This window comes from Bombina bombina, chromosome 4 (assembly GCF_027579735.1).
Source record: "Bombina bombina isolate aBomBom1 chromosome 4, aBomBom1.pri, whole genome shotgun sequence".
Lineage (NCBI taxonomy): Eukaryota > Metazoa > Chordata > Amphibia > Anura > Bombinatoridae > Bombina > Bombina bombina.
In genome coordinates, this window is record NC_069502.1 from 841,836,780 (window position 1) to 841,864,097 (window position 27,318).

Below are 27,318 nucleotides of genomic sequence, written 5' to 3' on the forward strand. Positions count from 1 at the left end.
TAGAGAAAATAATTCATCAGACCTGATTAAAAAAACCAGGGCGGGCCGTGGACCGGACACACCGTTGGAGAAAGTAATTTATCAGGTAAGCATAAATTCTGTTTTCTCCAACATAGGTGTGTCCGGTCCACGGCGTCATCCTTACTTGTGGGAACCAATACCAAAGCTTTAAGACACAGATGAAGGGAGGGAGCAAATCAGGTCACCTAAATGGAAGGCACCACGGCTTGCAAAACCTTTCTCCCAAAAATAGCCTCTGAAGAAGCAAAAGTATCAAATTTGTAAAATTTGGCAAAAGTGTGCAGTGAAGACCAAGTCGCTGCCTTACATATCTGGTCAACAGAAGCCTCGTTCTTGAAGGCCCATGTGGAAGCCACAGCCCTAGTGGAGTGAGCTGTGATTCTTTCAGGAGGCTGCCGTCCGGCAGTCTCATAAGCCAAACGGATAATGCTTTTAAGCCAAAAAGAAAGAGAGGTAGAAGTTGCTTTTTGACCTCTCCTTTTACCAGAATAAACAACAAACAAAGAAGAAGTTTGTCTGAAATCTTTAGTGGCCTCTAAATAGAATTTTAGAGCACGGACTACGTCCAAATTGTGTAACAAACGTTCCTTCTTTGAAACTGGATTCGGGCACAAAGAAGGTACAACTATCTCCTGGTTAATATTCTTGTTGGAAACAACTTTCGGAAGAAAACCAGGCTTAGTACGCAAAACCACCTTATCTGCATGGAACACCAGATAGGGCGGAGAACACTGCAGAGCAGATAACTCAGAAACTCTTCTAGCAGAAGAAATTGCAACCAAAAACAAAACTTTCCAAGATAATAACTTAATATCTACGGAATGTAAGGGTTCAAACGGAACCCCTTGAAGAACTGAAAGAACTAGATTAAGACTCCAGGGAGGAGTCAAAGGTCTGTAAACAGGCTTGATTCTAACCAGAGCCTGAACAAACGCTTGAACGTCTGGCACAGCTGCCAGCCTTTTGTGAAGTAAAACAGATAACGCAGAAATCTGTCCCTTCAGAGAACTTGCAGATAATCCCTTCTCCAAACCCTCTTGTAGAAAGGATAAAATCCTAGGAATTTTTATCTTGTTCCATGGGAATCCTTTAGATTCACACCAATAGATATATTTTTTCCATATCTTATGGTAAATTTTTCTAGTTACAGGCTTTCTAGCCTGAATCAGAGTATCTATTACAGAATCTGAAAACCCACGCTTTGATAAAATCAAGCGTTCAATCTCCAAGCAGTCAGTTGGAGAGAAACCAGATTCGGATGTTCGAATGGACCTTGAACAAGAAGGTCCTGTCTCAAAGGTAGCTTCCATGGTGGAGCCGATGACATATTCACCAGGTCTGCATACCAAGTCCTGCGTGGCCACGCAGGAGCTATCAAGATCACCGAAGCCCTCTCCTGGTTGATCCTGGCTACCAGCCTGGGAATGAGAGGAAACGGTGGGAAAACATAAGCTAGGTTGAAGGTCCAAGGTGCTACTAGTGCATCTACTAGAGTCGCCTTGGGATCCCTGGATCTGGACCCGTAACAAGGAACCTTGAAGTTCTGGCGAGACGCCATCAGATCCATGTCTGGAATGCCCCATAATTGAGTTATTTGGGCAAAGATTTCCGGGTGGAGTTCCCACTCCCCCGGATGGAATGTCTGACGACTCAGAAAATCCGCTTCCCAATTTTCCACTCCTGGGATGTGGATTGCAGACAAGTGGCAGGAGTGATCCTCCTCCCATTGAATTATCTTGGTCACTTCCTCCATCGCCAGGGAACTCCTTGTTCCCCCCTGATGGTTGATATAAGCAACTGTCGTCATGTTGTCTGATTGAAACCTTATGAATTTGGCCTTTGCTAGATGAGGCCAAGCTTTGAGAGCATTGAATATCGCTCTCAGTTCCAGAATGTTTATCGGGAGAAGAGATTCTTCCCGAGACCATAGACCCTGAGCTTTCAGGGGTTCCCAGACCGCGCCCCAGCCCACCAGACTGGCGTTGGTCGTGACAATGACCCACTCTGGTCTGCGGAAGCTCATTCCCTGTGACAGATTGTCCAGGATTAGCCACCAACGGAGTGAATCTCTGGTCCTTTGATCTACTTGAATCGTCGGAGACAAGTCTGTATAATCCCCATTCCACTGTCTGAGCATGCACAGTTGTAATGGTCTTAGATGAATTCGTGCAAAAGGAACTATGTCCATTGCTGCAACCATCAATCCTATTACTTCCATGCACTGCGCTATGGAAGGACGAAGAACAGAATGAAGAACTTGACAAGAGCTTAGAAGTTTTGATTTTCTGACCTCTGTCAGAAAAAACAGAATTTATGTTTACCTGATAAATTACTTTCTCAAACGGTGTGTCCGGTCCACGGCGTCATCCTTACTTGTGGGATATTCTCTTCCCCAACAGGAAATGGCAAAGAGCCCAGCAAAGCTGGTCACATGATCCCTCCTAGGCTCCGCCTTCCCCAGTCATTCGACCGACGTAAAGGAGGAATATTTGCATAGGAGAAACCATATGATACCGTGGTGACTGTAGTTAGAGAAAATAAATCATCAGACCTGATTAAAAAACCGCCCTGGTAAGGATGACGCCGTGGACCGGACACACCGTTGGAGAAAGTAATTTATCAGGTAAACATAAATTCTGTTTTCTCCAACATAGGTGTGTCCGGTCCACGGCGTCATCCTTACTTGTGGGAACCAATACCAAAGCTTTAGGACACGGATGATGGGAGGGAGCAAATCAGGTCACATAGATGGAAGGCACCACGGCTTGCAAAACCTTTCTCCCAAAAATAGCCTCAGAAGAAGCAAAAGTATCAAATTTGTAAAATTTGGTAAAAGTGTGCAGTGAAGACCAAGTCGCTGCCTTACATATCTGATCAACAGAAGCCTCGTTCTTGAAGGCCCATGTGGAAGCCACAGCCCTAGTGGAATGAGCTGTGATTCTTTCAGGAGGCTGCCGTCCGGCAGTCTCATAAGCCAATCTGATGATGCTTTTAAGCCAAAAAGAGAGAGAGGTAGAAGTTGCTTTTTGACCTCTCCTTTTACCAGAATAAACAACAAACAAGGAAGATGTTTGTCTGAAATCCTTTGTAGCCTCTAAATAGAATTTTAGAGCACGAACTACATCCAAATTGTGCAACAAACGTTCCTTCTTTGAAACTGGATTCGGACACAAAGAAGGCACGACTATCTCCTGGTTAATATTTTTGTTAGAAACAACTTTCGGAAGAAAACCAGGTTTAGTACGCAAAACCACCTTATCTGCATGGAACACCAGATAAGGAGGAGAACACTGCAGAGCAGATAACTCTGAAACTCTTCTAGCAGAAGAAATTGCAACCAAAAACAAAACTTTCCAAGATAATAACTTGATATCAACGGAATGTAGGGGTTCAAACGGAACCCCCTGCAGAACTGAAAGAACTAAATTAAGACTCCAAGGAGGAGTCAAAGGTTTGTAAACAGGCTTGATTCTAACCAGAGCCTGAACAAAAGCTTGAACATCTGGCACAGCCGCCAGCTTTTTGTGAAGTAAAACAGATAAAGCAGAAATCTGTCCCTTCAAAGAACTTGCAGATAATCCTTTCTCCAAACCTTCTTGAAGAAAGGATAGAATCTTAGGAATTTTTATCTTGTTCCATGGGAATCCTTTAGATTCACACCAACAGATATATTTTTTCCATATTTTATGGTAGATTTTTCTAGTTACAGGCTTTCTGGCCTGAAAAAGAGTATCAATGACAGAATCTGAGAACCCTCGCTTTGATAAAATCAAGCGTTCAATCTCCAAGCAGTCAGTTGGAGTGAGGCCAGATTCGGATGTTCGAACGGACCTTGAACAAGAAGGTCCTGTCTCAAAGGTAGCTTCCATGGTGGAGCCGATGACATATTCACCAGGTCTGCATACCAAGTCCTGCGTGGCCACGCAGGAGCTATCAAGATCACCGATACCCTCTCCTGTTTGATCCTGGCTACCAGCCTGGGAATGAGAGGAAACGGTGGGAACACATAAGCTAGGTTGAAGCTCCAAGGTGCTACTAGTGTATCCACTAGAGTCGCCTTGGGATCCCTGGATCTGGACCCATAGCAAGGAACCTTGAAGTTCTGACGAGACGCCATCAGATCCATGTCTGGAATGCCCCACAATTGAATTATTTGGGCAAAGATTTCCGGATGGAGTTCCCACTCCCCCGGATGAAATGTCTGACGACTCAGAAAATCCGCTTCCCAATTTTCCACTCCTGGGATGTGGATTGCAGACAAGTGGCAGGAGTGAGTCTCCGCCCATTGAATTATTTTGGTCACTTCTTCCATCGCCAAGGAACTCCTTGTTCCCCCCTGATGGTTGATATACGCAACAGTCGTCATGTTGTCTGATTGAAACCGTATGAATTTGGCCTTTGCTAGCTGAGGCCAAGCCTTGGGAGCATTGAATATCGCTCTTAGTTCCAGAATATTTATCGGGAGAAGAGATTCTTCCCGAGACCAAAGACCCTGAGCTTTCAGGGGTTCCCAGACCGCGCCCCAGCCCACCAGACTGGCGTCGGTCGTGACAATGACCCACTCTGGTCTGCGGAAGCTCATCCCTTGTGACAGGTTGTCCAGGGTCAGCCACCAACGGAGTGAATCTCTGGTCCTCTGATCTACTTGTATCGTCGGAGACAAGTCTGTATAATCCCCATTCCACTGACTGAGCATGCACAGTTGTAATGGTATTAGATGAATTCGCGCAAAAGGAACTATGTCCATTGCCGCGACCATCAAACCTATTACTTCCATGCACTGCGCTATGGAAGGAAGAAGAACAGAATGAAGTACTTGACAAGCGCTTAGAAGTTTTGATTTTCTGGCTTCTGTCATTTCTAAGGAGTCTATTATTGTTCCCAAGAAGGGAACTCTTGTTGACGGAGATAGAGAACTTTTTTCTACGTTCACTTTCCACCCGTGAGATCTGAGAAAGGCCAGGACAATGTCCGTATGAGCCTTTGCTTGAGGTAGAGAGGACGCTTGAATCAGTATGTCGTCCAAGTAAGGTACTACTGCAATGCCCCTTGGTCTTAGCACCGCTAGAAGGGACCCTAGTACCTTTGTGAAAATTCTTGGAGCAGTGGCTAATCCGAATGGAAGTGCCACAAACTGGTAATGCTTGTCCAGAAAGGCGAACCTTAGGAACCGATGATGTTCCTTGTGGATAGGAATATGTAGATACGCATCCTTTAAATCCACCGTGGTCATGAATTGACCTTCCTGGATGGTAGGAAGAATTGTCCGAATGGTTTCCATTTTGAACGATGGAACCTTGAGAAATTTGTTTAGGATCTTGAGATCTAAGATTGGTCTGAATGTTCCCTCTTTTTTGGGAACTATGAACAGATTGGAGTAGAATCCCATCCCTTGTTCTCCTAATGGAACAGGATGAATCACTCCCATTTTTAACAGGTCTTCTACACAATGTAAGAATGCCTGTCTTTTTATGTGGTCTGAAGACAATTGAGACCTGTGGAACCTCCCCCTTGGGGGTAGCTCCTTGAATTCCAGAAGATAACCTTGGGAGACTATTTCTAGCGCCCAAGGATCTAGAACATCTCTTGCCCAAGCCTGAGCGAAGAGAGAAAGTCTGCCCCCCACCAGATCCGGTCCCGGATCGAGGGCCAACATCTCATGCTGTCTTGGTAGCAGTGGCAGGTTTCTTGGCCTGCTTACCTTTGTTCCAGCCTTGCATTGGCCTCCAGGCTGGCTTGGTTTGAGAAGTATTACCCTCTTGCTTAGAGGATGTAGAACTTGGGGCTGGTCCGTTTCTGCGAAAGGGACGAAAATTTGGTTTATTTTTAGCCTTGAAAGACCTATCCTGAGGAAGGGCGTGGCCCTTACCCCCAGTGATATCTGAAATAATCTCTTTCAAGTCAGGGCCAAACAGCGTTTTCCCCTTGAAAGGTATGTTAAGCAATTTGTTCTTGGAAGACGCATCCGCTGACCAAGATTTTAGCCAAAGCGCTCTGCGCGCCACAATAGCAAACCCCGAATTTTTCGCCGCTAATCTAGCCAATTGCAAAGTGGCGTCTAAAGTAAAAGAATTAGCCAATTTAAGAGCATGAATTCTGTCCATAATCTCCTCATAAGAAGAATCTTTATTGAGCGACTTTTCTAGTTCATCGAACCAGAAACACGCTGCTGTAGTGACAGGAACAATGCATGAAATTGGTTGTAGAAGGTAACCTTGCTGAACAAACATCTTTTTAAGCAAACCCTCTAATTTTTTATCCATAGGATCTTTGAAAGCACAACTATCTTCTATAGGGATAGTAGTGCGTTTGTTTAGAGTAGAAACCGCCCCCTCGACCTTGGGGACTGTCTGCCATAAGTCCTTTCTGGGGTCGACCATAGGAAACAATTTCTTAAATATAGGGGGAGGGGCAAAAGGTATGCCGGGCCTTTCCCATTCTTTGTTTACAATGTCCGCCACCCGCTTGGGTATAGGAAAAGCTTCGGGGGGCCCCGGGACCTCTAGGAACTTGTCCATCTTACATAATTTCTCTGGAATGACCAAATTGTCACAATCATCCAGAGTAGATAACACCTCCTTAAGCAGAGCGCGGAGATGTTCCAATTTAAATTTGAATGTAATCACATCAGGTTCAGCTTGTTGAGAAATTTTCCCTGAATCTGAAATTTCTCCCTCAGACAAAACCTCCCTGGCCCCCTCAGACTGGTGTAGGGGCATTTCAGAACCATTATCATCAGCGTCCTCATGCTCTTCGGTATTTTCTAAAACAGAGCAGTCGCGCTTTCGCTGATAAGTGGGCATTTTGGCTAAAATGTTTTTGATAGAATTATCCATTACAGCCGTTAATTGTTGCATAGTAAGGAGTATTGGCGCACTAGATGTACTAGGGGCCTCCTGTGTGGGCAAGACTGGCGTAGACGAAGGAGGGGATGATGCAGTACCATGCTTACTCCCCTCACTTGAGGAATCATCTTGGGCATCATTTTCTCTAAATTTTGTGTCACATACATCACATCTATTTAAATGAGAAGGAACCTTGGCTTCCTCACACACAGAACATAGTCTATCTGATAGTTCAGACATGTTAAACAGGCAAAAACTTGATAACAAAGTACAAAAAACGTTTTAAAATAAAACCGTTACTGTCACTTTAAATTTTAAACTGAACACACTTTATTACTGAAAATGTGAAAAAGTATGAAGGAATTGTTCAAAATTCACCAAAATTTCACCACAGTGTCTTAAAGCCTTAAAAGTATTGCACACCAAATTTGAAAGCTTTAACTCTTAAAATAACGGAACCGGAGCCGTTTTTATATTTAACCCCTATACAGTCCCTGGTATCTGCTTTGCTGAGACCCAACCAAGCTCAGAGGGGAATACGATACCAAATGACGCCTTCAGTAAGCTTTTTCTATGTATCTGAGCTCCTCACACATGCATCTGCATGCCTTGCTTCCCAAAAACAACTGCGCAATAGAGGCGCGAAAATGAGGCTCTGCCTATGATTAGAGAAGGCCCCCAGTGAAAAAGGTGTCCAATACAGTGCCTGCCGGTTATTTAACATAATTCCCAAGAATAAAATAACTCCTCAAAGCTATAAACTATTAAAAATGCTTATAAATCAATCGTTTTAGCCCAGAAAAATGTCTACCAGTCTTTAAGCCCTTGTGAAGCCCTTTATTCTTATTTAATAAAAATGGCTTACCGGATCCCATAGGGAAAATGACAGCTTCCAGCATTACCAAGTCTTGTTAGAAATGTGTCATACCTCAAGCAGCAAAAGTCTGCTCACTGTTTCCCCCAACTGAAGTTAATTCCTCTCAACAGTCCTGTGTGGAAACAGCCATCGATTTTAGTAACGGTTGCTAAAATCATTTTCCTCTTACAAACAGAAATCTTCATCTCTTTTCTGTTTCAGAGTAAATAGTACATACCAGCACTATTTTAAAATAACAAACTCTTGATTGAAGAATAAAAACTACATTTAAACACCAAAAAACTCTAAGCCATCTCCGTGGAGATGTTGCCTGTACAACGGCAAAGAGAATGACTGGGGAAGGCGGAGCCTAGGAGGGATCATGTGACCAGCTTTGCTGGGCTCTTTGCCATTTCCTGTTGGGGAAGAGAATATCCCACAAGTAAGGATGACGCCGTGGACCGGACACACCTATGTTGGAGAAATTCTCATTTCTAAGGAGTCTATTATTGTTCCCAAGAAGGGAACTCTTGTTGACGGGGAAAGAGAACTTTTTTCTATGTTTACTTTCCATCCGTGAGATCTGAGAAAGGCTAGGACGATGTCCGTATGAGCCTTTGCCTTTGACAGAGACGACGCTTGAATCAGGATGTCGTCCAAGTACGGTACTACTGCAATGCCCCTTGGTCTTAGAACCGCTAGAAGGGACCCTAGTACCTTTGTGAAAATTCTCGGAGCAGTGGCTAACCCGAATGGAAGTGCCACAAACTGGTAATGCTTGTCCAGAAAAGCGAACCTTAGGAACTGATGATGTTCCTTGTGGATGGGAATATGGAGGTACGCATCCTTTAAATCCACCGTAGTCATGAATTGACCTTCCTGGATGGTAGGAAGGATCGTTCGAATGGTTTCCATTTTGAACGATGGGACCCTGAGAAATTTGTTTAGGATCTTGAGATCTAGAATTGGTCTGAACGTTCCCTCTTTTTTGGGAACTATGAACAGGTTGGAGTAAAACCCCATCCCTTGTTCTCTTATTGGAACTGGATGAATTACTCCCATCCTTAACAGGTCTTCTACACAATGTAAGAATGCCTGTCTTTTTATTTGGTCTGAAGACAATTGAGACCTGTGGAACCTTCCCCTTGGGGGTAGTTCCTTGAATTCCAGGAGATAACCTTGAGAAACTATTTCTAGCGCCCAAGGATCCTGAACATCTCTTGCCCAAGCCTGAGCGAAGAGAGAGAGTCTGCCCCCCACCAGATCCGGTCCCGGATCGGGGGCCAACATCTCATGCTGTCTTAGTAGCAGTAGCAGGCTTCTTGGCCTGCTTACCTTTGTTCCAGCCTTGCATCGGTCTCCAGGCTGGCTTGGTTTGAGAAGAATTACCCTCTTGCTTAGAGGATGTAGAATTTGAGGCTGGTCCGTTTCTGCGAAAGGGACAAAAATTTGTTTTATTTTTAGCCTTAAAAGACCCATCCTGAGGAAGGGCGTGGCCCTTTCCCCCAGTGATGTCTGAAATAATCTCTTTCAAGTCAGGGCCAAACAGCGTTTTCCCCTTGAAAGGGATGTTAAGCAATTTGTTCTTGGAGGACACATCCGCTGACCAAGACTTTAGCCAAAGCGCTCTGCGCGCCACAATAGCAAAACCTGAATTTTTCGCCGCTAATCTAGCTAATTGCAAAGTGGCGTCTAAGGTAAAAGAGTTAGCCAATTTAAGTGCTTGAACTCTGTCCATAACCTCCTCATAAGAAGATGCTTTATTGAGCGACTTTTCTAGTTCTTCGAACCAGAAACACGCTGCTGTAGTGACAGGAACAATGCATGAAATTGGTTGTAGAAGGTAACCTTGCTAAACAAACATCTTTTTAAGCAAACCCTCTAATTTTTTATCCATAGGATCTTTGAAAGCACAACTATCTTCTATAGGGATAGTGGTGCGTTTGTTTAGAGTAGAAACCGCCCCCTCGACCTTGGGGACTGTCTGCCATAAGTCCTTCCTGGGGTCGACCATAGGAAATAATTTCTTAAATATAGGGGGAGGGACAAAAAGGTATGCCGGGCCTTTCCCATTCTTTATTTACAATGTCCGCCACCCGCTTGGGTATAGGAAAAGCTTCGGGGGCACCGGGACCTCTAGGAACTTGTCCATCTTACATAATTTCTCTGGAATGACCAAATTGTCACAATCATCCAGAGTAGATAACACCTCCTTAAGCAGAGCGCGGAGATGTTCCAATTTAAATTTGAATGTAATAACGTCAGGTTCAGCTTGTTGAGAAATTTTTCCTGAATCTGAAATTTCTCCCTCAGACAAAACCTCCCTGGCCCCTTCAGACTGGTGTAAGGGCATGTCAGAACCATTATCATCAGCGTCCTCATGCTCTTCAGTATCTAAAACAGAGCAGTCGCGCTTTCGCTGATAAGTGGGCATTTTGGCTAAAATGTTTTTAATAGAATTATCCATTACAGCCGTTAATTGTTGCATAGTAAGGAGGATTGGCGCACTAGATGAACTAGGGACCTCCTGAGTGGGCAAGACTGGTGTAGACATAGAAGGAGATGATGCAGTACCATGCTTACTCCCTTCACTTAAGGAATCATTTTGGGCAACATTATTATCAGTGGCATCATTGTCCCTACTTTGTTTGTCACATTCATCACATATATTTAAATGGAGAGGAACCTTGGCTTCCGAACATACAGAACATCGTCTATCTGATGGTTCAGACATGTTAATAGGCATAAACTTGATAACAAAGCACAAAAAACGTTTTAAAATAAAACCGTTACTGTCACTTTAAATTTTAAACTGAACACACTTTATTACTGAAAATGTGCAAAAGTATGAAGGAATTGTTCAAAATTCACCAAAATTTCACCACAGTGTCTTAAAGCCTTAAAAGTATTGCACACCAAATTTGAAAGCTTTAACTCTTAAAATAACGGAACCGGAGCCGTTTTTACATTTAACCCCTATACAGTCCCTGGTATCTGCTTTGCTGAGACCCAACCAAGCCCAGAGGGGAATACGATACCAAATGACGCCTTCAATAAGCTTTTTCAGTGGATCTGAGCTCCTCACACATGCATCTGCATGCCTTGCTTCTCAAAAACAACTGCGCATTAGTGGCGCGAAAATGAGGCTCTGCCTATGACTAGAAAAGGCCCCCAGTGAAAAAGGTGTCCAATACAGTGCCTGCCGTTTTTTTAAGTGAATTCCCAAGATTAAAATAACTCTTCAAAGTTATAAACCATTAAATATGCTTATAAAGTAATCGTTTTAGCCCAGAAAAATGTCTACCAGTCTTTAAAGCCCTTGTGAAGCCCTTTATTCTTATATTTAAAACTAAGAAAATGGCTTACCGGATCCCATAGGGAAAATGACAGCTTCCAGCATTACCAAGTCTTGTTAGAAATGTGTCATACCTCAAGCAGCAAAAGTCTGCTCACTGTTTCCCCCAACTGAAGTTAATTAATCTCAACAGTCCTGTGTGGAAACAGACATCGATTTTAGTAACGGTTGCTAAAATCATTTTCCTCTTACAAACAGAAATCTTCATCTCTTTTCTGTTTCAGAGTAAATAGTACATACCAGCACTATTTTAAAATAACAAACTCTTGATTGAAGAATAAAAACTACATTTAAACACCAAAAAACTCTTAGCCATCTCCGTGGAGATGTTGCCTGTGCAACGGCAAAGAGAATGACTGGGGTAGGCGGAGCCTAGGAGGGATCATATGACCAGCTTTGCTGGGCTCTTTGCCATTTCCTGTTGGGGAAGAGAATATCCCACAAGTAAGGATGACGCCGTGGACCGGACACACCTATGTTGGAGAAATTGTATTATCTGAATTACAAAAGAAAAATGTTGGGTTTAACATCCCTCTAAAGGTTAATAGGAACCAGCATCTTGGATAAGTGTAATTATTTTGTATGTAACTCCTTGATCTCACACTCTCTGGTAAATGACTTTACATGAGAGAGTCTATACCAGCGCACTGTGAGGTTTTACATGACTGATAGAATAAAAGCTACACAAATAAACCTAAAGGAAGAGCTTGGTGTCTGTTTTACTTTTGTATCTGTACACAACTAACAGTTGTGGTTTGTGATATACACAATACAGGGCTAAGCAGGAGATCCTAATAGAGGTGTCAGCATGCAGTAAACCCGGGAAGCTGGATAGCTAATAACACTGTATGAGAATTAGTCTAAATTTAGTGCCATTTAAAAAGGAGGAAAGGCTGTCTCAGAACTCCATAAAACTGGCAAACAGGAAGCAGCGTGTTGTGCGCAGCAGAGAGATCAGACAGACAAGCAGGATACTAGTGACAGGAAGTACCTTTTAGACACCATAACAATATTAGCAGCACCTCCAGCGCTGCACATACTTCTGCCCCAGCTACACACTGAAGAAATGCACCATATTGTATATAATACGTTTATGTAACCAGCGGTAACAGAATATTAGCTGCCTCAGTGCCGTACATACTTCTGCCCCCAGGTACACACTGAAGAGCTGCACCATATTGTATATAATACATTTATGTAACCAGCGGTAACAGAATATTAGATGCCTCAGCGCCGCACATACTTCTGCCCCCAGCTACGCACTGAAGAAATGCACCATATTGTATATAATACGTTTATGTAACCAGCGGTAACAGAATATTAGCTGCCTCAGCGCCGCACATACTTCTGCCCCCAGCTACACACTGAAGAGCTGCACCATATTGTATATAATACGTTTATGTAACCAGCGGTAACAGAATATTAGCTGCCTCAGTGCTGCACACAGTGACGTTGTCTGTAGCCGCACACAGCTAGGGTATGCTCAGAAGAGTGCATGTGCTCTAAGAGTGCATAGAGCACACTCCTCAGACTACTTCAGTATACTCTCATGATAAACATTGCTGCCATATATAAAGTTTGCTCCTGTGCCTACCTCAGTATGCTCTCATGACAAGCACTGCTACCATATATAAAGCTTGTTCCTCAGCCTACCTCAGTATGCTCGTGACGAACACTGCTACAATATATAAATCACTCTCCTGAGTCTACCTCAATATGCTCTTGTGACAAGCACTGCTGCCATAAATTCAGCACGCTCCTGTGTCTACCTCAGTACGCTCTCATGACAAACACTGCTGCTATATATACAGCACACTCCTGTGCCTACCTCAGTATGCTCTCATGACAAACACTGCTGCTATATATATATATACACAGCACACTCCTGTACCTACCTCAGTATGCTCTCATGACAAGCACTGCTGCTATATATACTGCACACTCCTGTGCCTACCTCAGTATGCTCTCATGACAAGCACTGCTGCTATATATACTGCACACTCCTGTGCCTACCTCAGTATGCTCTCATGACAAGCACTGCTGCTATATATACAGCACACTCCTGTGCCTACCTCAGTATGCTCTCATGACAAGCACTACTCTCATATATACAGCACACTCCTGTACCTACCTCAGAATGCTCTCATGACAAACACTGCTGCTATATATACAGCACACTCCTGTACCTACCTCAGTATGCTCTCATGACAAGCACTGCTGCCATATATACAGCACACTATATAACCTGGAGATTTACATTTTTGCAGCCGATGCCTTGCTCTATATTATTCATGTGGCTTTTTATACAAGTTATTTAACTATTACACTGTGTATAAAACCTCACACACTGTATTATGTGATAACCTGAAGCGCACAAACTGCTGTATTAAAAAACAAAGCTACAGCATTCAGCACCTGTAAAAAAGGTGAAATATGAGTAAAGCTCTAAAGAGAGCTGCAAGCAGAGGAGTAAAAACAATAATATGGTGAGTATTGACCGTTGTGCTGTAGTTGTGCCCAGCGGTTTAATGTCCCTTTAATGCTATAACAGTATAAAACCAATTGTATCCCAAATATTTAAACATCAAACAAGTACCCTTGCTATATTAAAAAGGGTTAAAGAGGCCCTCTTATGGGCAGTGAAAAAAAAAAACGCAGTAAAGGTAATAAAGTGTATGTAGTCTAATCTTGAAAAAGATTTGTGTGCATACGAATAGTAGGTGTGATCTGTTGTTTGACCGTAAAGAGCTTCCCATGTATCTATTACATTGTGTGCTTCCAACGAGTTTCTTACAGATTTTGACATAGAATTATGTCTGTGTTGTTTGTGAGATTATTACCTTCCTGGAAGCCCAACCAGACCTGGAATAAGGAATAAGGGAAAACAATCTAAAAAGCCTTCAGCCGATTCCAAGTCAGCATGAAGGGTTGGCCCCCAATCCGGGAGCGGATCTTGTAGGGGCAGACTTTCTCTTTTCTCTCAGGCTTGGATAAGAGATGTTCCGGATCCCTGAGCGGTAGACATTGTCTCCCAGGGATACAAAATAGACATCAAATTTTTTCCTCCCAGAGGCAGGTTTCTTCTCTCCAGAATATCTGTAGACCAGATAAAAAGAGAGGCGTTCTTACATTGTGTCAAGGACCTTGCAGCCCTGGGGGTAATAGTTCCAGTTCACTTTCAGGAAAGGGGTCTAGGATTCTACTCTAATCTGTCAACCAATCCTAGATCTAAAATGTTTAAACAGGTTTCTCAAAGTTTCATCCTTCAAAATGGAGACTATATGCTCCATTCTTCCCTTGGTACAGGAAGGTCAGTTCATGACAACCTAAAGGATGCATACCTTCATGTTCACATTCACAGGGATTATCACAAGTTTCTGAGATTCGCCTTTCTGGACAATTACTTCCAGTTCGTAGCTATTCCATTCGGTCTTGCCACAGCCCCCAGAATTTTTTAAAAGGTTCTGGGGGCTCTTTTAGCTGTGCTTCGATCTCGGGGCATTGCAGTGTCTCCTTATCTGGAGGATATTCTGGTTCAGGTGCCATCTTTTCAACAAGCAGAATCTCATACGGAGATCTTGTTGTCTTTTTTTCGATCCCACGGATGGAAAGTGAATCAGAAAAAAAAAGTTCTCTGGTTCCAGCTACAAGGGTCGTATTTTTGGTAACCATAATAGACTCCTTGTTAATGAAGATTTTTCTGACGGAGGTCAGAAAGAAAAAGATTTTCGACTCTTGTCTTGCCCTTCAGTCTTCTCCACGGCCGTCAGTGGCTCAATGTATAGCGGTAATAAGTCTGATAGTGGCTTCCATGGACATCATCCCGTTTGCTTGGTATCAGCTCAAACATTTGCAGTTATGCATGCTCAGAAAATAGAACAGAGACTATATGAATCTGTCTCCTCGTATAGCCCTAGATCAGGCATCAATCTTCCGTGGTGGCTTTCTCAGGACCATCTTTACCAGGGTACTTGCTTCCGCAGACCCTCCTAGGTGATTGTGACCACGGATGCCAGCCTACTAGGTTGGGGAGCAGTATGGGGCTCGTTGAATGCTCAGGTCTTATGGACTCGGGAGGAGTCAGCCCTGCTCATAAACATCTTGGAGCTGAGAGCAATTTTCAATGCTCTTCTAGCCTGGCCTCAGTTAGCCTTAGCCCGGTTTATCAGATTCCAGTTGGACAACATAACCTCAGTGGCCTATATCAACCACCAGGGAGGAACTCAGAGTTCCTTGGCCATGATAGAGGTGGCCCAAATTATTCAGTGGGCAGAGACCCACAACTGCTGTCTTTCTGCGATCTACATCCCAGGTGTGGACAATTGGGAAGCCGATTTTCTGAGCAGACAGACTTTTCATCCCGGGGAGTGGGAACTTCATCCGGATGCATTTTCCAGCTTGACCATCAAGTGGGGGCAGCCGTAATTAAATCTCATGGCTTCCCGTCAGAATGCCAAACTTCCGAAATATGGCTGGAGATCAAGAGATCTGCAGGCATTTCTGATAGATGCTCTGGCAGTTCCTTGGAATTTCAGTCTAGCATACCTGTTTCCTCCGTTCGCTCTCCTTCCAAGAGTCATTGCTCGAATCAAGCAGGAAAGATCGTCTGATTCTCATAGCCCCTGTGTAGCCTCGCAGGATTTGGTTTGCAGACCTAGTGGAAATGTCATCCTTTCCACCTTGGAGACTCCCTCTGAGGAAGGACCTTCTATTTCAGTGTCCCTTCCTTCATCCAAATCTAATTTTTCTGAAGCTGACTGCTTGGAGATTGAACGCTTAGTTTTATCGAAGTCGGTCATTGAGACCTTGATTCAGGCTCGTAAGCAGGATCTACCATAAGATCTGGCGTAAATACTTGTATTGGTGTGAATCCAAAGGTTACTCTTGGAGTAGAGTAAGGATTCCTATGATTTTGTCCTTTCTCCAGGATGGTCTGGAGAAGGGTTTGTCGGCTAGTACTCTAAAGGGTCAGATTTCGGGGTTGTCTATGTTGTTATATAAATGCTTGGCAGATGTGCCAGACGTGCAATATTTTTGTCAGGCCTTGGTCAGGATTCGGCCTGTCTTTAAATCTGTTACTCCTCCATGGAGTCTTAACCTTGTTCTTAAAGTTTGCATACTCCGTTTGAGTCTATGCATTCTTTAGATATTAAGTTGTTAACTTGGAAAGTTTTGTTTCTTGTTGCTATTTCTTCTGCTCAGAGAGTTTCTGAGCTCTCTGCTTTACAGTGTGATTCCCCTTATCTTATATTCCATTCTGATAAGGTGGTTCTGCATACTAAGTTTGGTTTCCTGCCCAAGGTTGCTTCGGTCAAGAATATTAATTAGGAAATTGTTGTACCATCTTTGTGTCCTAATCCTTCTTCTCACAAAGAACGTTTGTTACATAATCTGGATGTTCTGGGTGCGCTAAAATTTTATTTGAAAGCAACTAAGGACTTTCTTCAGTCTTCTGCATTGTTTGTTTGTTTTTCTGGGAAACAGAAGGGTCAGAAAGCTACGGCTACTTCTCTTTCCCTTTGGCTGAGAAGCTTTATTCGCTTGGCATATGAGACTGCTGGACAGCAACCTCTTGAGAAAATCACAGCTCATTCCACAAGGGCTGTTTCTTCTTCCTGGGCTTTCAAAAATGAAGCTTCTGTGGAGCAGATTTGCAAGGCTGCAACTTGGTCATTTTTGCACGCTTTTTCCAAATTCTATAAATTCGATACTTTTGCCTCGGCTTAGGCTTCTTTTGGGAGAAAGGTTCTTCAAGCAGTGGTGCCTTCTGTATAGGTTATCTGACTTGTCCCTCCCTTATCATCTGTGTCCTTTAGATTGGGAATAGATTCCCAACAGTAATTATAGATGGTCCGTGGACTCACCGTGTCATTAGAAAGAAAACAAAAAATGTATGCTTAACTGATAAATTTCTTTCTTTCTTGACACGGTGAGTCCACGGCCCGCCCTGTATTTTCACACAGTTTCTTTTTTATATAAACCTCAGATACCTCTGCACCTTATGTTACTTCCTTTCTCTCCTTTCCCTTTGGTCGAATGACTGGGGATTATGGGTAAGGGAATGATATTTAACAGCTTTATTGTGGTGATCTTTGCCTCCTCCTGCTGGCCAGGAGTGATATTCCCAACAGCAATTTTAGATGATCCGTGGACTCACAGTGTCAAGAAATAAATACATTTATCAGGTAAGCATACATTTTTTTTATTTTTATTTTTTTGCTCTGTGCAAAGATCATGTCCCCGACAGACAAGATTACCCCATGTCCTGTACTATCCATCTTTAATCTGAGTAATTCAGTTCAAACCTTGTTGTACCTCACACAAGACAACGTCTCAATTATTAGATAGTCAATATCCTGAGAAGAAAAGGTTAGTTAGGGATGTATTTCTCATACTTATCTGCCATATGGTCTACATGAGATTCCTCTAGAAAAATATCTTGATGGTTAAATTTTTGTCTGATTTTTAGGTTGTTTCCTGGTGACTGTAGTCCAATTTGAACTTCTATTGGAGCAATCTCCTTGTAGGTTATGTTGTCCTTTGGGCTCTTGTGTATCTTTAAGAATTTACGGAGTTTCTAGCTTTAGATAGGAGCATATTTCCGGAATGTCCTGCTTGTTCTTGATTGTTAGTACTTTTCCTTCAAGGGAGATATGTAGAGCAAATAGGAATCCCCAGCGATAATTAATCTGGCGTTTCCTTAATATTATGGTCAGAGGTCTTAATGAGCCTCTCCTCTGTAGAGTTCTCATACAGAGATCTTAGTAAAACTGCACCACTGAACCCTGAAATGTGAATGTTGGGTTCTTCCTTGCTGCCTGTAGAATAGCTTCTTTTTCTGGGAAGCAAAGTAGTTTGGAGATGACATCTCTCGGCGGGTTGTCCCCCTTGGAGCTTTTATCTCTCCCAAAGAGCAAGATTAAATATAGTAAGTTCTGGACTTAACCCTAGGGGAATTCGTTCTATTGATTGCACCCTGTATAGACAGAAACCGCTAACCCTGTACGTCATCGGCTAAACTGAGCGCTGGAAGCAATCAAGATCACTTCCAGTCGCTCTAACAGTATAGCAGCGATACCTCAGCATCCTGCAATACTGTTCCCGACTGTCGGGACCGGATTGATCACTTCCCCACGAGTGATCACTTCCGGTTTCGCTCCACGTGGAGCCTGGCAGTCTAGCAGAGCATCGGAAACGATCAGACAGGCTTCCGATGCTCTGCTTGTGTGCTAAGTGCCTCGGTGGGTCGAGGCACTTAGTTAGTATTAAAATATATATATATTTTTTTAAAATAAATCATTCTTTTAATATATAAAATAAAAGCCCCATATAGCCCTCCTCCCCCACGAGGTTTCCAAGATGGCGATGCCCAGTGCATCATGGGGCCTCTGGGGGTGTCCCTAGCCTGCCTCATCATAGGGTCAAGCTAGGGTCACCCAATCTGAGTCTTCCACACAAAAAAATTATAATAAAATATCCCATTTGTCTGATCATGTCAATTTTTGTAAATATTGACTCTGATCGAGAGAGAGAGCAAGAAAGATCAGAGAGCGAGCAGAGAGCGCAAGAGAGAGCGAGAGACCTGTGTTTAGGAGAGATTTATTTCATTTTTTTGTTAAAAATGGAGAGACCCAAAAGCTCTTTTCAGAGCCATCCTTGCATCAGTCAGATGCCCCTACGTCTGACTCAGACCCCAATTTTGACACTGCCATATGCTCAGAAACATCATTAGATGCAGTCTCAACTGATAGTGATGTATTTGTGGCTGCTAGCCCCCCTGCCAGAAGGAGGCGTGTTGCTGCCATTGCCGCCGAAAAGTGGGTAACAGATTTGCAGAGGCTTATACACCTGGAAGGAACATATGCGTTGATGAATCCCTGATGAAGAACAAGGGAAGGCTGGTATTCAAGCAGTAGATTCCCCAAACGCTCCAGGTATGGGGTAAATGTGCATAAGCTCTGTGAGAGCGAGACTGGGTATACTCAGGCCTTCCGGGTGTATGAGGGAAAGGACAGCCACCTTGACCCTCAGGTTGCCCAGAACATATGGGAACCACTGGGACCTGATATTACCCCTAATGAACAAAGGGTATCACTTGTACTTAGACAATTTTTATACAAGTGTCCTTTTGTTCCAGCTACTGTACTGCTTTTATACAGTAGCTTGCGGTACAATTAAAAAGAACCACACAGGTTTCCCAGGACAACTTGCACGCACCCAACTACGAAGGGGGGAGACCTCAGCTCTGCGCCAAGAGGAGCTGTTGGCACTGAAGCACAGAGACAAGAAGGATGTATACCTTCTTACCACCATCCACACAAAGAGGATGGTGGCGGTCTCTGTACGTGGCAGAGTTGAGATCATAAGGAAGCCAGTGTGCATCAAGTCTTATAACCGGCATATGGGTGAGGTTGATCTGGCAGACCAGCTGCTGCAGCCCTACCTAATTATGCGGAAGACAAGGGCCTGGTACAAAAAGGTTGCAATTTACCTAATGCAGATTGCAACCCACAATGCTTTTTTGTTGTTACAGTTTCAGCTCCAGATCATTTCGGGGATTTGTACCAAGCTGCTCCTGCTCCAGAACGGTGATGGGAGAGGGAAGAGTTCGGGCTTCCCATTTTATTTTTAAAATCCCCCCTACTGCCGCAAAGCAGAAACAAAAAAAACTGTCTGTACCAAGAGGGGGCAGAGAAGGGACACCATATATCACTGTCCTGATTCCCCTGGACAGCCTGGATGGACTCTGCATTGGGGACTGCTCTTAAAAAATAAAAATAAATAATTTGCTGTTATTCTTTTTTTGGTTATGTTTACTGTTAGATGGTTTTTTACTTTTACTGTACCAGATTTTTACATTTTTATAAGTTCTAAAATTGGGGCTGTTTTTTTTTTACCAAAACCCCTGTCAAACCTGGGGGGCATAGGTGTACTCAGGGTGCCTTGCAGAAAGCAACCTGGAGTGTTTTTTTTTTTTTTTTGCAATAACTTACAACAGTCTCTCCTAAATCATAGTCAAAAAGCAAAGTGTGTGTAAAAATGAAAATTAAAAATTACCATCATACACTTTCTCCAATTTTTTTGGTTAAAACGGTTGCATCAAAGTTTTGCGGTAACAGGGGTGCATTGCTAACGAGCATTTTTTTTTTCACCGCTCACTTAAGACAACGCTGGTATTACGGGTTTTTACAAACCCGGCGTTAGCCGCAAAAAGGTGAGTGTAGAGCAAAATTTAGCTCCACATCTCACCTCAATACCAGCGTTGCTTACGGTAGCGGTGAGATGGCTAAACGTGCTTGTGCACGATTTCCCCATAGGAATCAATGGGGGAGAGCCGGCTGAAAAAAAAACCTAACACCTGCAAAAAAAGCAGCGTTCAGCTTCTAACGCAGCCCCATTGATGCCTATGGGGAAACAAAAGTTATGTCTACACCTAACACCCTAACATGAACCCTGAGTTTAAACACCCCTAATCCGCCGCCCCCGACATCGCTGACACCTGCATTATATTATTAACCCCTAATCTGCCGCTCCGGACACAGCCGCCACCTACATTATCCCTATGAACCCCCAATCTGCTGCCCCCAACATCACCGACACCTACTTTATATTCATTAACCCCTAATCTGCCGCCCTCAATGTCGCCGCAACCTACCTACAATTATTAACCCCTAATCTGACGCCCCCATCGTCGCCGCTACTATATTAAATTTATTAACTCCTAAACCTAAGTCTAAACCTAAGTCTAACACCCCCCTTAAACTTAAATATAATTTAAATAAAACAAAATAAAATTACTACAATTAAATAAATTAATCCTATTTAAAACTAAATACTTACCTTTAAAATAAACCCTAAGATAGCTACAATATAACTAATAGTTACATTGTATCTATCTTAGGGTTTATTTTTATTTTACAGGCAACTTTGTATTTAACTAAGTACAATAGTTAATAGTTATTAACTATTTAATAACTACCTAGTAAAATAAAGACAAATATACCTGTAAAATAAATCCTAACCTAAATTACAATTACACCTAACACTACACTATAATTAAATTAATTACCTAAACTAACTACAATTAAATACAATTAAATAAAATAAACTAAAGTACAAAAATAAAACAGTAAATTACAGAAAATAAAAAATAATTACAAGAATTTTAAACTAATTACACCTAATCTAATCCCCCTAATAACATAAAAAAGCCCCCCAAAATAATAAAAATCCCTACCCTATACTAAATTACAAATAGCCCTTAAAAGGGCTTTTTGCGGGGCATTGCCCCAAAGTAATTAGCTCTTTTATCTGTAAAAATAAAATACAATACCCCCCCAACATTAAAACCCACCACCCACCCCTACTCTAAAACCAACCCAATCCCCCCTTAATAAAACCTAACACTAACCCCTTGAAGATCACCCGACCTTGACCTGTCTTCACCCAGCCGGGCAAAAGTGGTCCTCCAGACGGGCAGAAGTCTTCATCCAGGCGGCATCTTCAATCTTCATCCATCCGGAGTGGAGCGGGTACATCTTGAAGCCAGCCGACACGGAGCATCCTCTTCTTCCGACGACTCCCGATGAATGAAGGTTCCTTTAAATGACGTCATCCAAGATGGCGTCCCTTGAATTCCGATTGGCTGATAGGATTCTATCAGCCAATCGGAATTAAGGTAGGAAAAATCCTATTGGAAGAATCCAGTCGGAAAAATCCCGTCGGAAGAAGAGGATGCTCCACTTCGGCTGGCTTCAAGATGGACCCGCACCGGATGGATGAAGATAGAAGATGCCGTCTGGATGAAGACTTCTGCCTGGATCGGATGAAGACTTCTGCCCCTCTGGAGGACCACTTTTGCCCGGCTGGGTGAAGACGGTTCAAGGTAGGGTGATCTTCAAGGGGTTAGTGTTAGGTTTTATTAAGGGGGGATTGGGTGGGTTTTAGAGTAGGGTTGGGTGTGTGGGTGGTGGGTTTTAATGTTGGGGGGGTATTGTATTTATTTTTTTACAGGTAAAAGAGCTGATTACTTTGGGGCAATGCCCTGCAAAAAGCCCTTTTAAGGGCTATTTTTAATTTAGTATAGGGTAGGGATTTTTATTATTTTTTTTTTTTTTTATGTTATTAGGGGGATTAGATTAGGTGTAATTAGTTTAAAATTCTTGTAATTATTTTTTTATTTTCTCTAATTTAGTGGGGGTTTTTTGTACTTTAGTTTATTTAATTTAATTGTAGTTAGTTTAGGTAATTAATTTAATTATAGTGTAGTGTTAGGTGTAATTGTAATTTAGGTTAGGATTTATTTTACAGGTAAATGTGTCTTTATGTTAACTAGGTAGTTATTAAATAGTTAATAACTATTTAATAACTATTGTACCTAGTTAAAATAAATACAAAGTTGCCTGTAAAATAAATATAAACCCTAAGATAGATACAAATGTAACTATTAGTTATATTGTAGCTAGCTTAGGGTTTATTTTACAGGTAAGTATTTAGTTTTAAAAAGGATTAATTTATTTAATTGTAGTAATTTTATTTCGTTTTATTTAAATTATATTTAAGTTAGGGGGGTGTTAGACTTAGGTTTAGGGTTTAATAAATTTAATATGGTAGCAGCGACGTTGGGGCGGCAGATTAGGGGTTAATAAATGTAGGTAGGTGTCGGCGATGTTAGGGACAGCAGATTAGGGGTTAATAAAAATGTAACTAGTGGTTGCAAGGCGGGAGTGCGGCGGTTTAGGGGTTAATATATTAAAGTGGCGGCGATGTCCGGTCGGCAGATTAGGGGTTACAAATTTTAATCAAGTGTTTGCGATGTGGGGGGGGGGGGGCTCGGTTTAGGGGTTAATAGGTAGTTTATGGGTGTTAGTGTACCTTTTAGCACTTTAGTTAAGAGCTTTATGTTACCGCGTTAGCCCATAAAACTCTTAACTACTGACTTTTAAATGCGGTAGAAGTCTTGACAGGAGAGGGTCTACCGTTCACTTCTTCCAAGACTCGTAATACCGGCGTTAGGCAAGTCTCATTAAAAAGATAGGATCCGCAATTTACGTAAGGGGATTTGCGGTAAGCTCGATTCACGGAAGAAAAGTGAGCGGTACACCTGTACCTGCCAAACTCGAAATACCAGCGGGTGTTAAAAAGCAGCGTTGGGACCTCTTAACGCTGCTTTTTAAGGCTAACGCAAGCCTCGTAATCTCGCCAAATGTGTGTGTAAAAATGAAAAATTACCACCACACACTTTCTCCATTTTTTGGCTAAAACAGTTGCATCAAAAGGCATCAAAACACCCCATATACAATACCTTGGGGTCTCAACTTCTGAAATATATGCACGTTCATGTCAAGCAAATAAATTGGGGTATGTAAAAAAGCCTCCAAAAAGAAAATAGTCAAAGAAGATATGTTAAATTTGAAAAAAAATCACAAACATGTCAGAAGTTTGGCATTGTAAACCTCAACCAACCCAACAAACCTATGCATAGGTGGTATCACTGTACTTAGGAGATGTTGTTGAACACATATTTGGGTGTTCTTTGACAGTAACACATAACAGGACCTGAGAATCCATGTCTAAAGTACAATTTGTGTGAAAAATAACACAAAAACAATGACTGCCCAAAAGGTTTGACAAAGACTGGTGGTTGAATTAGTGCATGGAAAGTGATAAAATACCAGCATTTGAAATACCCTAGGGTGTCTACTTTTAAATAATATATGGTTTGATGGGGGTAAATTACATTGGCCAGCTTCAGAAATGACCCAAATAGGACATGGGTACATGATGACAGATGTGAAAATTCCAAGTTAAAAAACTGGAAAGCGCCCCCTAAAAAATAATAATTTATGCTTACCTGATAAATGTATTTCTTTCTTGACATGAGGAGTCCACAGATCATCTAATTTCTATTGGGAATATCACTCCTGCCCAGCAGGAGGCGGCAAAGAGCACGACAGCAAAGCTGTTAAATATCACCTCCCTTCCCTCCAACCCCAGTCATTCGACTGAAGTAAAGGAGAGAAAGGAAGCAACAAGGTGCAGAGGTGTCTGAAGTTTATAAAATACCAACAACCTGTCCAAAGAACAGGGCGGGCCGTGGACTTATTGTGTCAAGAAATAAATAAATTTATCAGGTAAACATAAATTTTGCGTTCTTTCTAATGACACGATGAGTCCACGGATCATCTAATTACTATTGGGAATCAATACCCAAGCTAGGGTACACAGATGATAAGGGAGGGACAAGACAAGGAACCTAAACGGAAGGCACCACTGCTTGTAGAACCTTTCTCCCAAAAGAGGCCTCAGCCTTGGCAAAAGTGTCAAACTTATAGAATTTTGAAAAAAGTGTGAAGAGAGGATCAAGTTGCAGTCTTGCAAATTTGTTCCACAGAAGCTTCATTTTGAATGCCCAGGAAGAGGAAACAGCCCTTGTAGAATGAGCCATAACTCTCTCAGGAGGCTGCTGTCCAGCAATTTCATAGGCAAAGTGAATGATACTCTTCAGCCACAAAGAAGGAGAAGTAGCCATAGCTTTCTACCCCTTACGTTTCCCAGAGAATGCCACAGAGCAGAAGACTGACGAAAATCCTTAGTCGCCTGTAAATAGAATTTTAATGCACGCACCACATCCAGATTGTGCAAAAGCCATTCCTTTTGAGAAGAAGGATTAGGACACAAGGAAAGAATAACAAATCTCCTGATTAATGTTCCGGTCTAAAACTACTTTAGGGAGAAACCCTAACTTAGTACGCAAAACCAACTTATCCGAATGAAAAATAAGGTAAGGAGACTAATACTGTAATGCCGAGAGCTCTGACACTCTGCGAGCAGATGAAATAGCAACAAGAAGCAAAACTTTCCAAGATAACAACTTAATATCTAAGGAATGCATAGGCTCAAATGGAGCCACTTAAAGAACCTTAAGAACTAAATTAAGACTCCAGGGAGGAGTAACTGGCTTGAATACAGACCTGATCCTGACCAAGGCCTGACAAAACGATTGCACGTCTGGTACGTCCGCCAGACGTTTATGTAACAAAATAGACAAGGCAGATATTTGACCCTTTAGGGAACTTTCCTGATAAACCCTTCTCCAAACCTTCTTGGAGAAAGGACAGAATTCTAGGAATCCTAACTCTACTCCAAGAGTAGCCCTTGGATTCAACACCAATATAGATATTTACGCCATATCTTATGGTAAATCTTTCTAGTCACAGGTTTACGAGCCTGAATCATAGTCTCATTGACCGATTCCAAAAATCCACACTTGGATAAAATTAAGCTTTCAATCTCCAAGCAGTCAGCTTCAGAGAAACTAGATTTGGATGAAGGAAGAGTCCTCAATGGAAGTCTCCAAGGTGGAAGAGATGACATGTCCACCAGGTCTGCATACCAAATCCTGCAAGGCCACGTCGGTACAATGAGGATCACTGACGCCCTCTCCTGCTTGATTCGAGCAGTAACCCGAGGTAGAAGAGCGAACGGGGGAAATAAGTATGCGAGACTGAAATTCCAAGGTACCGACAGAGCGTCTATCAGTACAGCCTGAGGGTCCCTTGACCTCGACCCGTACCTCGGAAGCTTGGCATTCTGCCGAGATGCCATGAGATCCAATTCTGGCTGACCCCATTTGAGAATCAGGCTGGAAAACACTTCCGGATGGAGCTCCCACTCCCCCGGGTGAAAGGTCTGCCTGCTCAGGAAGTCCACCTCCCAGTTGTCCACTACTGGGATGTGGATCGCCGACAGACAGAAATTGTGGGTCTCCGCCCACTGAATGATCTTGGCTACCTCTGTCATGGCCAAGGAACTCCGAGTTCCTCCCTGATGGTTGATGTAAGCCACTGAAGTTATATTGTCCGACTGGAACCTGATGAACCCGGGCCGAGGCTAACTGAGCCCTGGCTAGAAGAGCATTGAAGATTGCTCTCAGCTCCAGAATGTTTATGGATAGAACAGACTCCGACCGAGTCCATGTTCCCTGAGCCTTTAGAGAGCCCCGGACTGATGCCCATACCAGAAGGCTGGCATCTGTGGTCACAATCACCCAAGAGGGTATGCAAAAGCAGGTTCCCTGGGAGAGATGATTCTGAGACAACCACCAAAGAAGAGAATACCTTGTCTTCTGCTCCAACTTTAATCGTGGAGACAGATCCGCATAATCTGACTGAGCATGCTTAACTGCAGAGGTCTGAGGTGGAAACGGGTGAACGGGATGATGTCCATTGCCGCTACCATCAGACCGATTACCTCCATGCACTGAGCCACTGATGGCCGAGGAGAGGACTGAAGCACTAGGCAAGAATAAAAAATCTTTGATTTCCTGACTTCTGTCAGAAAAATTCTCATTGATAGGGAATCTATTATGGTTCCCAAGAAAATTACTCTTTTATTTGGATCTAAGGAGCTCTTTTCCAAATTTACCTTCCATCCGTGAGATTGCAGGAAACACAACATTTCTATGTGGGATCTTGCTTGTTGAAAGGATGGTGCATGCATGAACCAGAATGTCGTCCAGATAAGGCTCCACTGCAATGCCCCACAATTGGAGCACTGCCAACAGGTATCCCAGAACCTTTGAGAAAATTCTGGGAGCTGTGGCAAGGCCGAATGGAAGAGCCACAAACTGGAAGTGTTTGTCTAGAAATGCAAACCTTAGAAACTTGTGATGGTCCCTATGGATAGGAACATGCAGGTACGCGTCCTTTAAATCGACCGTTGTCATAAATTGACCTTCTTGGACCAAAGGAAGAATGGAACAAATAGTTTCCATCTTGAAGGACGGCACTCTGAGGAATTTGTTTAGACTCTTGAGATCTAAAATTGGTCTGAAGGTTCCCACCTTTTTTGGGAACCACGAACAGATTGGAATAGAACCCCAGACCCCGTTCCTGCATTGGAACAGGAATTATCACTCCCAGGTCTGAGAGGTCCCAAATACAGTGTAAGAACGCCTCTCTTTTTGTCTGGTCTACAGATAATCTTGAGAGCAGAAACCTGCCCCTGAGAGGAAAGGTCTTGAACTCTAGTTTGTATCCCTATGACACGATGTCCACCGCCCAAGGATCCTGAACATCTCAAACCCAAGCCTGAGTGAAGAAGGAAAGTCTGCCCCCCACAAGATCCGGTCCCCGATTGGGGGGCAGGCCCTTCATACTGCTTTTGATTCAATAGCAGGCTTTTTGGATTGTTTTCCCTTGTTCTAAGACTGAATGGGCCTCCAGGAAGGCTTGGACTGC

The 27,318-nt window shown here is 42.9% G+C and overlaps 1 protein-coding gene across 1 annotated transcript in view; it reads right to left on the reverse strand.

Moving 5' to 3' along the window:
* LOC128657961 (gastrula zinc finger protein XlCGF57.1-like) overlaps positions 1 to 27,318 on the reverse strand; it is a 159,116-nt gene that overhangs the window by 122,350 nt on the left and 9,448 nt on the right. The window lies entirely within an intron of this gene.